This window comes from Pezoporus flaviventris, unplaced genomic scaffold (genome assembly GCF_033815535.1).
Source record: "Pezoporus flaviventris isolate CSIRO_AGI_PZ_B2104156 unplaced genomic scaffold, CSIRO_AGI_Pfla_v1 ptg000021l, whole genome shotgun sequence".
Classification (NCBI taxonomy): Eukaryota; Metazoa; Chordata; class Aves; order Psittaciformes; family Psittacidae; genus Pezoporus; species Pezoporus flaviventris.
In genome coordinates this window covers 3,331,124-3,343,183 of record NW_026892569.1, presented here as the reverse complement: position 1 = coordinate 3,343,183, position 12,060 = coordinate 3,331,124, and the positions used below count along the sequence as shown (strand labels likewise).

Genomic DNA, 12,060 nt, shown 5'->3' with positions numbered 1-12,060 from the left:
TCCAACACACTCAGGTGGCTTTCTCGGAATGACATGCAGAACTGAGTAACACTGTGTATGTCTTATTGAGAGAAATCTAAAGAACCACACCTGGAAATCTGGACGATCCATCAGTGGAGGAAAAATCTATTCTTTGGTTTGCTGGTATTCTTGGATTTAATTGTTACAAAGAGTAATAAGCAGTGCAAAACCTGCTTCTGCTTCTCCGCTCTTGGCTGAGAAGCAAGAGCTGTGGCATGCAAAGATTAGAGCTTGCAAATGTATTGAAATCGAAAAGATATTCTGTCCAGACCTGAAGAAACATTTGGCTGCATTTAGCAATTTCTGCATTCTTTAGCATGACCACACAAGCTATCCTGTCACTTAAACTCTGAGCATGGAGCTGGGACCCTGCTACTGCTGTACCTGAAACAGAGGGTGCTATAAATAGAAAGACACTGCTGTTATTCTGGTGGCCAACACCAATGTAAACATGGGAGGTGTAGACAAGAAGATGATAAGGTACCAGGAAGCCTTTTCAAATTGAAATGCCACGATACTTTTGCCTGCTAGCTATGCTGTGTGTACAGCTAATGAGAATTCAGTCCTGTCTACTTTCAGCCCAATTAGGGAGACAGGGGTAGAACAGATGGTCGGAGCTCAGGTGTGCCACAGGCAGAAGGAGCAGGGGACAGGGGATGAAGCCAGGCAGTACTGGTGTTGATGGCACCCAGTTGAGAGCAGCTGGGTGTGGGTACATGTGAGTGTCAGGGCTCTGGAGGAGCATGAAGTTTGGGAGAGGGTTTCTGACCTGTGTTTACAGCTTGCTGTGACATGCTGTTATGGGTGCTCTGCTCTGTGAGAACAGAGCAGTGACAACTGTGTTATTCTGGCTCAAATACTGCTGATCCTAAGAGCGTCTTGGCATCATTGTTGTTATTGCTGTTATTCTGTTATTTCCTCCCTGTGGCTCTGTGACAGCAAACTTCTGTCATGCAGCTTTTCAGTGTGGGAACCATCTTCTCAACTAGAGCAAGTAGGGAGGAGCGAACACAGTGCTGCCACAGCGGGGTTCTGCTGCTTGCAGTCTCTCAAAACCATGATATGTAATGCAGTAAGAACTTACAGAAAGCTTGGTGAAGGCGGAGAGGAGCTTTCCTGTTCCTTTGTTGTTGACCTCTGTCAGGAAGCTCACAAGCACTTGAGCTAGGCTGGCTCCCTGGTATCTCCTGCGCAAGCCATGGCTTTTCCTCCAGGCCTCTCCCACCTGAAACGTGCTCTTTTCTGGGTCTGCTGTTTTCCTTGCACTTCAAGGTGCTGACTCTTCCTAGTTTGTTTGCTGCTCTTCTCCAGCTTTGGTCCCTTTTTAGTGCAAGAATCCTCCCCGTGTGAGAGGAGTTAACAGCAGCATTGTACAACTGCCACACAGTTTGGTTTCTTGTGTTCTTGTTAAAGAGGAGACACAGGCTTGTAAATATTCATCTCTGAGGTATGATTATGCCTTAGACCACAGTGACTACAGACATCTTCCTGTAATATATTTTGTCTGGGCTAGGTTGATTAATGAAGCTGGAAGCATGAGAAGGAAAACTCTGGGCAACTCCGATGCTGCACTTAAAATATCCCATGTAAATTAATATTTATGAAGCATGTTGTCTGCTTTAAATTTAGGCCCAGGGGAGAAAATATGCTGATATATATGAGTAGTCCGATTTCCTTCCCAAGCTCAGCAAGACTCTATGCCAGAAAAGGGCAACAAGAAGCTTTGAACAAAGAAAATGGAGCCTTAATGTTTCTAGCTGTTGAATGAAAGATCTGGGCCGTGACAGAAATGACGGAAGGACGGACTATCGGCTTCTCGGAAGCCCTTCAGCATTTCCTAATCCTGTCCCTTTAAGAAGTGCTGTGTTGATGTAATGAGTTCTTGAGGTAATGACCCTTTAATAAATTTAGGGGAAACATGACCACCCTGATGAGCTGTACTTTATTTTCAGAAGCAGTTATGATTACTGATGTGTTGCAATTGCTCAGTTCTGTGGCCAAGGTAGTGCAGGCCTGCTACAACGCCAGTAATTTTAGTGTTAGGCCTCACAATTTGTTTCTCATTTGAGGCAATTTGGTAACTGAACCACGGGTAAACATACTGATGCATATCTTCCTAGTGGAATCAATGACCCAGTAGCTTCAGTGCAAAGACCGTGAGATCCTCTATCTGATACTGGCTATTGGGCTGGGAAAGGGCATGCTGTGAGCACTGAGGAGGCCAAGGCACGCCATTATGTTGGTGCTGGGACTATGGTCGATGGCCCTGCTTCTGCAGTGTCCCATTGTCCATCCCTGTTAGCCGTACTGACTGATGTGTCCCTGCGGCTGTGCAGCCTGAAAACCTGAACTGAAAAAAGCTGCTCTTGTTTGTTAGTGTTGTTTTCCTTTTTCCCCTGGTTGGATCGCTTTGGAGGTCCTGTTTGCTGTGAGAATTTATGTAAGAATTTCAAGTAAGAATTCATGTGGGAAAAATCCCCTCAGAAGCTGTGTAACGTATTTGTGGGGGAACCTATGCAGCAGCCTCAGGCTCAAGGAGAAGTGCAGTGGAGCATGTTCTCTCTTAATTTGCTTGAGTCACTCTGCAGAAACTTTTCAGTGAAGTGCTGTTGAGCTACAAATACCGCTAAACTTCAGTTCTAAAACTGGCCCCTGCATCATTATTTGAAGATGTTTGCTACTTCTGTGATCAATATGAGCTGTATTTCTCATGAGCCTCCATGCTCTCAGTTCTGAGTGTGGTGCTGGGTTGTGTATTTCGTTGTCAGTCTCCTTTAACTCATTTTGTGTTCTCCAGCATTAATCTTTTCTTGTCAATGTTTACTGAATCTAATCCAGCACAGCTTCTGGAAAATAAAACAATTGTTTAAATTGATGGGTTTGAACAAAACAAATCATAAATGAGTACATAAGCTTTGAAACCTCTTTTCATCTGGGAAGTTGGGTTTATTTATCCCTGGAATGTGATTATGGAGCACAGATTAGAGATCTGCAAGAAGACCGTGCCACCTGCAGGTGCTGGTAAGGGGTGCATTTCTGCATTCCCCAGCAGTGTCCGGTGCTGGAAAACCTGCAGAGCTGCTTCTCGCTCTGGTCTGCAGGGGGTCAAAATAAACGTGCTCAGTTTTCTTCCATGCTTCAGTGAGAGGAAGGCATGGAATATAATAGAGATGGTTCTTCTAGAATCCCCATATTAATCAGTCTTGACTGAGTGTAATTAAAATGGCTCAGATGATGTGGGGTCATCAGAGAGTAGCTTTTCCTTCTTGTTGCCTTCACAGAAAACAGCCTGTGCAGCTCTAGGCCTGAGGTCCCCCATGGCCAGAACCCTGATGCTTTGTTGTATTGGCTTATGTATTAACTGATGTTCTTCTATTACTAGGAGGCTGATGTCTTGCAGTTAGGCTGGGAGGTAGAAAGATGAAGCTGTATTTCTGCTAAGGGTGCACTGGTACATAGCTCAGTGAAGCCAGTCAGATTTCTTACTGCTCACTGTCAAATTTTCAGCTATCTGGGACTACACTCAGTCTGAACCCAAATGCGTCAGGTTGCAAAACCAGCACAGTGGTGTTGTTGGAAGCCAAGCTGCCTTTCAAGCTTGAAGCCTCTTACAAATAAATGTTGAAAACACTGGAAAAGAGCATGGATGGGAAATTATATAAGGAGAACAAAACAAAGTAATGGAAGACAGCATGTGTTGCTAATTACCTGCCACTCTGATTTCTGAAGTCATTTTTCATCCATGAGCTACGTGGTCAAATACAGCAGCAAACTAGGAGTGTATGTTCTAGCTTGTGGGCATGTTAAATACTGGAATTGACATTATGTCATTGCTGTTACAGGTCTTCTATTTAGAATCGTTTTGCTGTAGCTTGGGGAGTGCTGCTGGAGCTGGGTAGTTCATCATAAGTTGTAATTGCATAAAGATGATCTGCAGTAGCTCCCCAGACTCTATTTCCACTTGTAATTGGCAGATGAAAGAAGACTCTGAACAATTATCTGATATTAATTATATCAAAGACTTTTTGGATTCTCCTTGTCTTAAAAGTCTCAATTTTTGACATGACCAGAGAGCTTTGTGCGGGGCAAGGGGGAGCGAGAGGGTAATTCTTTCAGCAGCTCTAGTCAGAAGCTGACTTGTGCACCAGCCATCATAGAGCATCCTTCAGGAGCTTTAGCTCAGGCAGTCTCGTGATCTCCATATATCCCAGTGGTGTATTAGGTCAGCAATTATCTGGGCCTGAAGGTTGACACTGGACTTTCTGGAGGAGAAAGCACAGGGCTTAGAGCTGAGCTCAGTGTGCCCTGCTAGGTGTTCACAGACTTCAGTGTAGTCCTGCCTGCTTATACCTGTAAGAAAATGTCATCTTTTCATTTAAACATTTTATGCAGAGTGGGCTGAAAACTAATAGCAGGTACTGAAAATTCAACCCCTGAAACAAAGTAGTGGTTCCATACCTACTGCAACGAAAGAGGAACGTTCCACAACTAAGACTTTTATTGGATAATATATGCTGTGAGGAGAAGGGAGATGTGGTGTTGGTATGAACACCTCAAGTATGCCCAAAACTTTGCATCCTAATTTTGCAGAAAAAGTATTTATAAAGTTATAGCTACTTTTGTGGGTAAGACTGGACAGTAATGCAAACCTTGTTTTGGCAGCATGCTTTCATAATGTCTGAGAACGTTAAGGAGGAGAAATTCTAACATAACCATGCCCTGATAGTACACCTCCTCTTGCTCTTGGCCATCCTGTCTGCTGTTAGAGCTGTGTGTGCTGGGAGGCAGTGAAGAGTTCTGTTAATTCCAGAGAAATTCTGGATCAGATAGGTCTCTGTTGGAGGTATGTTATGAGTAAAATGTGCTTTTTATCTGCTGGGCTTGTGTGGACTGTTCTTGTATTCTGACAGTCCTGATTTCTTTTTTAACTTGCCCTCTCTGATGTCTAGTTTTGTAGCAGCTGTGTTACAGAATGGCATGGGAAAATGTGAATTAATAGTCCCTATGCTAAGGAACTAATCTGCAGTCTGTGAAGGCCAAAGAATGATTTCTGTCTTGTTCCAGAGGGTATAAAGCCTGCGGGAGGGTATCGGTTGTTTTATGTAAACCTGGAGTAAGCCTGCAGCCAAAAATGGACACTAATGGATGGAAGTTACAAACTGAGTTTTCTTGGATTTTTTTCACCCTATGGTTCAGTCTGTAGCAAATGTAAGGACAGAGCTGGTGCTTCAGCCTCACAGCATGAGGGGCATCAAATTTAGTTGCTTTCATTTCTTGATCCCAATTTTCATGAACGCTATCAGCATGTAGTATATTTGCCACCTCTACTTCTCCTTCAGGTTTACTAGAATCAAGGCAAAGGCTTGCGTGCTAGTGGAAGAGGACAGAGAGATGCACAATGTGTTCAAATATAAACCTTGTTTTCACAGGAATCCAGGCAGGGAAAGTAGCAGTCAAATATAAATGCATACGTCACTTGCATTGCTTCTGCTTGATCAAGCATCCCAGTGTCTGTGGGACTTCAGAGGGAAGCTGTCCACTGAGGGTAGCATGAATAATGGCCCTCGCACCTTTTTCTAGAGGGGTAATAATATGCAATATTTATTGTATTTGCTTGAATGCTCAAAGCTTGTTTTGCCTGACTGCTATACCCGGCCTGGCCCCTGGAGGGCACCAACAGCCAACAGTACATCTTTTTTCACTTCCCAGCTATTACCCGCTGACATAGAGCACTATGAAGATGGCAAATATAATGCCACGTATAGATTAAAATGAACTTGCTTTGCCTTGCATAATTTGGAGATGCAAAAGACCAATTTCTTAGTGTGATTAAAACCTGCTACATTTCAGGCTTATTCATTGAATCGGTATTTCCAGTTAGAACTCAAATTAATCTTTCTACCTTTAAACAAGGTAACAACGGTGTAGTTATATTTATTCAGCCTTTAAACAACTGGGTTCAGTGTAGTTGTATATGACTAACTACACGTACACAATTGCAGAAGGTTAGGTCGGGCATGACTCAAGTCGGAAGGGAAATTCATCTCATAAGGCTGAAAATCTGAACCGACAGTTCAACACTCAGCCTAATGCTCGAGTCCCTCCAGAAGGGAAAAGTAAAAAGGAAGAGGAGAAAGGCAAAAAGACCGGCTCAGTATTAGAGCCATGTTGGATTGTGTATGCTTCCCTCTGGATTTATTTAGCCTGTACTCATCCTGCTTTAAGGTTGCATTAAAGCAGCTACTGAATTACTTCCATCACCTGTTAAAAAAGAGACATGATGTCTGAGTGTGTTTGTGGAGCACATCTGTGTGTCTGGATTCTGTGTGCAGCACTCAGATGGAAACACAAGTTATAGGTTTGTGAATGGAAACATTCAGCTGGAGCACACAATGCTCTGCATCAGATGCATCTGATGTGGTGGGTACATTGGTAAAGATCCCTAATCCTGTGAAATACCAATAGATGGGTGTTGAGAGCTCACCTCTATAAATAGAAGGCTAAGGGATAATTTGACCGGTATCACCCTAAATTCAGGTACCTGAGACTTTATGTGGACTCAGTTGGTCTTTGGAGGGGCTTGGACTGATTCTTCTAGTCATAGATTGTGAAATGAAATGATCATGCTTTGGTAATAGAAGGCTTTCCTGTCTCACTAGTACAAGGCTCAGTGGCCAAATGCCAAAACCTGACAAATCTGCAGAAAATGAAGCAAGGAAGCAGCTGATAGAGGTTTTGGTGAAGTCTGCATGACTGACCATGTCCAAGTGGAGATCAGATACCTTTGTGAAATCTCAGCTCTAATTCCAGGATTAATTCTGGGAATCCCATTCTTCCCTGTGCTATACAGGAGGTCAATATGAAGAATGTGATACATTTTTACTGCATTACTATGAAAGGGAAACTGGCAAGGTTGCATCGGGCAGGCTGCTACAGGGAAGCAGATGACTTGATGGTTCAGCTGGCAATGGCCATTTTGCAGAATGTGAGATGTTTCAGGGGATTTTTGATTCTTATTTCTGGGAATGGCAGGAAGTGAAAAGATTCTCAGTTGGAATAGTTGATGCTCAAACTAGCACAGCTGAACTGCAGCAGGCTTGTGCTCTATGACAGAGTGCCTATAATACATGTGAGCTGATGCTCTTTCATTGCTGGTGAGCCTAAGTTGTGTTTCCTTGCATTTGCAGTAGTCTAAGCCTGTGCACGTAGGCAGCTGGTGCACAGTAACTGCTTAAGCAGGGCTTACTTGATTTGTGTATGAGCGTGAGGTTGCATACACGAGGCACCCTTCAAAATGGTGTTAATTGCTAGTTGTTTTATCATCATGAACAACAGCCGTACAGAGATACCCTGACGTGGGGTCATAGGTGTGTTTTAAGTTGTGCTGTCACAACTTAGCTGAATCTGGCCTGCCAGCTGGCTGCTGCCAAACAGGCAAAAGGCAGTTTTTTTCTAGGCAAAAAGCATTTTGTTTTCTAGGCAAAAAGCATTTTTTTTCTAGGCTAAAGGCTTCTGCTTTGTGCCCTATCAAACAATCTATGGCTTGTGCTTCATTAACTCAAACTTGCATTCTACTTATACTTGTGCAAGAAGTGAATACTCAATTTTACATGTGTTTCTATTTAAACACCAGTTTAAACACTCTAAAGAAGGTTGAAGTATTTCTTTGTTGGCTGCTCTGCTAATTGTCCTCGCTGTCATTCATTTACAGGTTTGGGCTGAATTACTTCTGCATCCGTCAGCAAGCACAAGACAGGATGGCATGCAGATTGTTTTTGTTTGCGGTGAGGACTGTCTTTGACTCCCTGAATAAGAAAGCATCTTTACTCCCTGCCTCTAATGAGCCGAGAGCTCCTGGTTTCCAGCTCTGCAGTGCATGTGTGAAATTGGCCAGCAGGATCCAAGCTGGGCCTCAAGGTAAGTGTGAGCAAGTCTGTAATGAACTCATTACGTTTATGTAGGTTGTTCTTTGTTCAGCAGCTCAAATTGGACCACAGGCTTGATATTTCAAGTAGTACCATTACTCTGCTGTTGAAATACATGGTGATGTTGGGTGGGACTTGCCAGTCCTGTGTCTTCACTTTGGGCCATGAGTCTGTCTGTGGTTTGGGTATGAGAAAGAGGCAGGGATAGAATTTGCTTGAACAACCCCACAAGCAGTCTTTGTGCGGCTTAAAACTTGTGGGGACTAAGTGGGCAGTCACCTGTTTCTAACCTGTCCCCTGAATTACTCCACTCTGCCCAGCATAATCTGAAAAGAGATGAGGTTTGTCCTAATACACTTTTCTTGAAAGACTAGCAATTGAGCTTGCTGTGTGAAATCCTCCCCTTTAGTTACTAAGAGATTTTATTCTGGATAGCACCCTGCATATGTTTTTCAGTCACAGCCAGACGTAATTCTGGGGAAGCTGCTTTGCTCTGTTGCCTAATTAATAATACATCACTTAAAAAAAAAAAAAATAAAAAAATCAATGCATATTTAACTGATAAGCTAGAGTAGCTTCAAAAGCACTGTTTCAGTCCATGAGCTGCATAATACAGTGCTGCGTGTCTCTCAAAATCCTAACTAGAACAAAACTTTGGATGTGTGAGTTTGCATTATGCTTCTGAAGTAGCTGGATGGTTTAATGTGTTGACTTTTCATGACTTTCCCCCTGCCCTTGGAAAGAAAGGATGGAAAATACAAAGCACAGTAGCTTAGCGAGCTAAGTGAGCTAGCAGAGGTAAAAACCTCCTTCTGAAAGGGATTTGTAACTAAGATGAAACCTGAAGCAGAGAAGTGAAGTCATAAAGCCATTACCCAGCATTACTTCTCCCTCAACCAGCTGTTAGTCAACAAGCTACTCTGGAAAGCAGATTATGCGACTGTTCCCTTCTGCTGAGGAATGCAGGGAAAAATAAGGTGTAAAACTAGGATTTAGGAAAGGATTTTTATCTACTGCTGTCACTGTACAGCAGTGGCCAGTGCTTTTCACTGTGTACTTTCTCATAATGAGGTAAGAATTTGGCTCTTAGTGTGAACTTTTGCCATGGTCACTGAAGCTGATTGTAGTAAAAGCTGCTGATGCCTTTATTTGTAATACTGAGGGAGAAGAAAAAGTCATTATTACAAAGACCAAGTAATTGTATAAAGCCAGGTTGCAAGTTCTTTAATTCGCTCATGGCAGTTATTCCTTACCAACACAGACTTTGAAGAGGAAATGACATGGGTGCAGAGTCCTAATGTGAGCATCCACACTACACAGTTTCCTCTTGTTTGTGGATGTTGTGGAACTTTTTTGTGTATGTGGTTTTGATTTTGGTTTGGTTGGGGTTTTGTGTGGTTGGTTGTTGAGTTTTTTTTGACCAGTCTGCTTCTTGCTCATTATTGTGTCAGGGAAAGGAAAAGTCTTTAGGTTTGTTTTCCTCTGGAATTGTGTTTTCAAAATCAGAAGCTTCCTTGATTTCTAGAAGCCTTTTGCAGAGGTGATGGAAAGGAGCTACTTGTTTGCCTGCCTCTGCCATGCTCCCTGGCTGCCCAGCCTGGCACCCTGTGTCTGTTTCCCAACCTCTTGTTCCAAAGAGGTATGCCTCCAAACTCCCAGGGCACAGGGGATATCCTGTGTTCTCTGTTTTTCGCATGAATCAAGGAATAGCAACGAACAGCTGTCTTCTCTGATACTCAAGAGTGTACTTCAGGAGATAGCTGTAAACAGGTGAGCAATACCAGGTACTACTTGTGGCTAAGTGGTGTTGGTGTTAGAGTTTCAAGGCTTGGGCTATGATGAGATCAAAATACAGATCTTGCAACAACAAGGATTGTTTTGATGAAAGCTGATGCTTTAAGTTATTTTGCATGGGATCTAGAGGAGTGGCCTGTGTGATCAAAACATCCTGCATTGTAAGTAGGCTCACAGAGAGACTGAGCAATGCCAAGTGAGAGGAGCTCACGGCCAAGACCTAATCCTTAACCCATAGTGGGACTGTGCAGGGCATGATGCTGGCAGTGCAAGCAGTTTTTCATCTTCTGGTCTTCAATCATGAGCTTTGAAAGCCTGTGGACAGTTCAGCTCTGTTATATTTTTGCTTGAGGGTGGAGGTGGTGGAGATGTAACTAAATGCCATTGAAGATATAGAAATCTCATGTGGTGCTGTATAGACCTCTGGAGCAGAAGAACTGCTTTGATGTGGCTGTACATGAAGTGCTCTCACGGGCTATAACAATGGAAGTCAATTCTAGCCTCAGTTAACAAACAAAACTCGCTCATCCTGAGGATGTCCAAAAGGGAATGTATTACAGACACAGAGGCCATAGATTCAGGAAACTCTAAAACCCATCTCTTCCCAGTGTCTGACAGATTTAAGAGAGTTCAGGTTGCAGATGTTCAGAAGCACCAGTGGTCAGTGCATACACATGACAAGAATCATTAGGAGGATAGAGTCTTTAAAGTTATTACCAGTGCTTTCTAGAATACTTTTCTTGGGCAAATGACTCCTACAAGCAGAGATAATTTTTATTTAAATGATACTAAATCTTCCTATTGCTGTGAACCTGATCTCAAAAATGCTGAAGATTCTGTTTTTCAGTAATCTGGTTCAAGGGAGCCTTCTGGCTGCATTAAAGGTGTTAATAACTTACTTGGCCAGGAAATTAATTGATCCTTACGGGTCCCTTCCAGCTCAAGATATTCTGTGATTCTATATTAAGCAAGAATGATTTGGGAGCCTTGCCAGTAAATGACTTGGAGGAGATCTTGCATTTAAGTTCTCCGAAATGGTGTTTAAACTCTGTATTTGTTTCGCCGATATCTCCCAAGTTGGGTATCAAGCTGTGTTAGTTAAACCTTTATCACTTCTGTGAAAATTAAGTCTTTCAAGGGGACAGCTTTAAAGATCTCTGCATTTCAAGAGTGCTTTTAACAGATATAACTTTGTGAAATGCTCCTTAGCACAATTGCAACACAGTTAATCTGCCACTCTTCAGAACTGGCTTCCAAGCTGAGTAATAGAAATTACCTCAACCTCTGTGTATGTTTGCAGCTACCTAAAGATGGTGATTGCAACAGCAGGGAAACCAATAGCTCTGTGCTACCTGAAAATTAGTTTTATCTTGTACCAGCTGTGAGTTCCTAAAGAATCTCTGAAACAGCATTTTCAGTTATTAAATCCAGTTCCTGATTTTGTGAGCAACTGCATAACAGAATCGTGGTGAAATAATCTGGAAGGACATCAGAGAGGTCATGTAACACATCCATCAGCCCCAAGGCAGGATCAACTATATATTAATCCTGACAAATATTTATTCAATGTGTTCTGAAAGATCTCCAATGGTAGCGAGATGCTCAGCTAATCTATTCTGTCTCCTCATCTCTGCCGTTAGAAAGGTTTTATTGAAGTTTACTCTGAATTGTTCTTGTAATTAGAATAACTGAGTAACTTGTCTTGTATGTCCCAGGTATGGGGTAAAGATTCTGTTCTACTCTGTATCTGAAGCCTTTGAGGTACCCCCTTGAGTTGTCTTCTTTTTAGGGTACACAACCCTTAATGGTTTTAATCTTCCTTCAGGTTATGCTTTGCAGATCTCTGATTAGCCTCATTGCACTCCTTTTACTCTTTCCAGTCTGTACCTCTCTTGATCTAGAATATATTTTTCTAGTGCCTAAAATAGTATCCATCACCTGCTTTTGATTCATTAAGAGTGTTTGAAATATGTTTGGTATCAAGCTTGAAATAGACATGTACTATGACTTAAATATTACCTGGGAGATTGGTCTTCCACAGTGCAAGAAGTCCTGGATAAAATTAGACCTAATACTAAATATTACTTTAGAAATAAATGTGTATTTGGAAATGAATGTGCATTTAGAAATTAAATTGGGGTTCTAATCCAGGCTTTAGCAATATCCAATCTTGGTACTTTGCTACAGTAATCTGGACCCAAACAAGCTCCAGTGCCAGTTGAAACTGACATTTCCCTACCCCCACAACTTGTTTGTTTGTCTGTCATGTCATGGTTTAAGCCCATCTGTAAATCAGAACCATGTAGTCTCAATCTCATTC

At 42.4% G+C, this 12,060-nt stretch overlaps 1 long non-coding RNA gene across 8 annotated transcripts in view; it reads left to right on the top strand.

Annotated features, from left to right (window-relative positions):
- LOC133270505 (uncharacterized) overlaps nt 1-12,060 on the top strand; it is a 120,285-nt gene that overhangs the window by 10,906 nt on the left and 97,319 nt on the right. For 4 of the 8 annotated variants that reach the window (XR_009743808.1, XR_009743810.1, XR_009743809.1 and 1 more), the window contains exons 4-5: nt 4,684-4,864; nt 7,733-7,938. This is a non-coding gene — a long non-coding RNA (uncharacterized LOC133270505). Of the gene's footprint in view, nt 1-4,683; nt 4,865-7,732; nt 8,111-12,060 lie in introns of those variants that run through there. The other 4 variants (XR_009743804.1, XR_009743807.1, XR_009743806.1 and 1 more) reach the window with 1 other exon arrangement.